Below are 2597 nucleotides of genomic sequence, written 5' to 3' on the forward strand. Positions count from 1 at the left end.
ATCAAATATATGATCATGTAGGTCAAAAATCATATTTGGCATCCAAGGTCATTGAGTCACCGACATTCCAATTTAACAAATTAGGGACATCTAGGTTCAAATATTGAATTTTGCATCCAATATGGCTGAGGCGCAATATCATCATCTCAGTTTATAGAATTTCATGTCAATAAGACTCAAAAGTCAAATTCAAATTCATGGTCATGTAGGCACAAAACCACCATCCTAATGTATCGAACTTAGGACCATTTAGACTTAAATATCATATCTTGCATCAAATATCGAGATGCAACATCAATCTATCGAGGCACAAAACCATCATCCTAATGTATCGAGACAATTTACCATCATCGCAATTTATCGAATTCAAGATCATATAGACACACAAAACCACCATCCTAATGTATTTAATTCAACATCATATCCTCACATATAAACTTTGCATCCAAGTTCATTGAAGCACCATATCATAGTCCGAATATCAAATTTTACATCTAAGGTGATCAAAGCTTAATACGACCATCATTCTCTTAATTTATCAAATTTAGGATAGTCTATTAAGCTCAAACCCTAAGACCATCTAGGCTCAAATATCATTTTTGGCATCTAAGGTAAAATACCCATCATTCCAATTTATCGAATTTAGGATAATAAGCTCCTATATAAATTTTGCAATCGAGGTTCAATATTAATCATCTCACTATCACATCTAAGTGGATCAAAGCACATATCATAATCCTCTCAATTTATTAAATTTAGGATAGTCTACAAAGCTCAAATATCGAATTTTGAATCCAATAAGTCATCGAATCCAATAGGTCAATTTCATATGAATAAAAAATTCATATTGAAAGCCACATTTTGGGTCAATAACCCTTCTCTTAAGACAACATTTACAAACAAATTTAATTACTCATAAACAAGCTACCTCAAAAATTAAAAATTATCTCAGGTTTATCTCACAACTCATTCATTCATTCATAACTGTCTTGTATAACATTTGTTTAAAATCGTTTAAAAACTAATTAGCCAATTTGATTTGTCAAATCAAGAGTTGTTGAGTATGGCGAATTTAAGATTAGAACTCATAAACTTATTAAAACTAGTAAACAATTTTGCATAAAAGACTTGTTACCGCTTGTTTTTCTTTGCAGTATGAAAGCTTACTCAATAAGAACCTTTTTTTGTCCTCTTAGCTTGTTTTATAAACTTATTCATTATTCTAAATAGGAAATTAGTAGCCTTGCTATCTATCATTGCACACAATTTATTTAACAGTTTGATCTATATTGTATTTGTTATCTAAAATGAAGAAAGGAAAACTTTAACTATTTAATTCGTAAATAAAAATTCAAAATAATTGGAGTTGATGAAATTGAATAAGTATTTGTCTAGTCAAATATAACACATGGAAATGTAGGACAGTGAACTATAGTATTATACTGACACGTGTGCAAAGTGCAAACCCAAGTAGTAAATAGTTTCACTTAAAGGCAAAATCTTATGTGTCCTACTTCAAACCTATAGACAAAATCTTTAATATAATGTGTAACCCAAGTACTAAATAATTCAAGGCATGCTGAATTAGGTAGACACAAAACATAAGAAAGCTAAAAAAATATTTTAGTTTTTAGTCCTAACCTGGAGCAACAAGCAATCAAAGCATATCCACTTGACCCGTAGAAATGAAAGTAAGAAAGCTAAAAAAATATAATGACCACTTCACTTTTGCACATGCAACCATAAAAGTAGGAAAGCTAAAAAAAATATAACGATCACTTCGCTCTTGCACATGCGACCAGGTACCCGTACTGCAGAAAGAAAATCTATTTTAGATTCAAGTTTTTCATGAAATTATACTAAAATAATTTCAATTAAAAAAAAAGTAATAAAGTAATTTATATTTACGGATGAATTTCATTTTTTACTTTTGTTTTGGGATTCACAAAAAGGTTTGTAGCCACTTAATGAAGGGAGTCTTAAAATGCTCATAACAAAAAGAGAAAGTTGTGGATGTTTTTACAATGCCGAGCAAATCAAGTATTCATATATCAAATCCCTAAATAAATCAATCCATTGATTTGTCATTTCAGCTTCCTCAATTGATCCTAGATTTGAACTGTTTTCCAGCTTGATCTTCAATGACTATTTCAAATTTTTGTGCCATCAAAGTTATAAATTACAAGACATCGAATCAGAATCCTGTGATAAATAACATATATATGTAATTATAAACCAAAATATCATTGAAGATTTGAAGGACTTGAATATACCAACAGAACCGAGGAATTAAGTGAAACAAGCATAACACAACATAATCAAATCCATTGAATAAATATATTTATATAACTGGAAAAGAAAAGAAAAAACATCAGTCTGCGGCATTCGCCACACAACATGAACCATGATTAAATAATGATTCTCATTTCTAAGTTCTAAAACTAGTTCTTAGGTAGCCAAGCAACTATCCTCTTCACAATACTAAACCAACTATGTTGACAACTATAATTATATACATTATTTTTAAAAGAATTGGCTGATGACTAATTCAACAGCTATAATGAGAGGGGAGAGCTACTTTGGAAGGAAAAAACATC

This window comes from Cicer arietinum, chromosome 6, assembly GCF_000331145.2.
Source record: "Cicer arietinum cultivar CDC Frontier isolate Library 1 chromosome 6, Cicar.CDCFrontier_v2.0, whole genome shotgun sequence".
Classification (NCBI taxonomy): Eukaryota; Viridiplantae; Streptophyta; class Magnoliopsida; order Fabales; family Fabaceae; genus Cicer; species Cicer arietinum.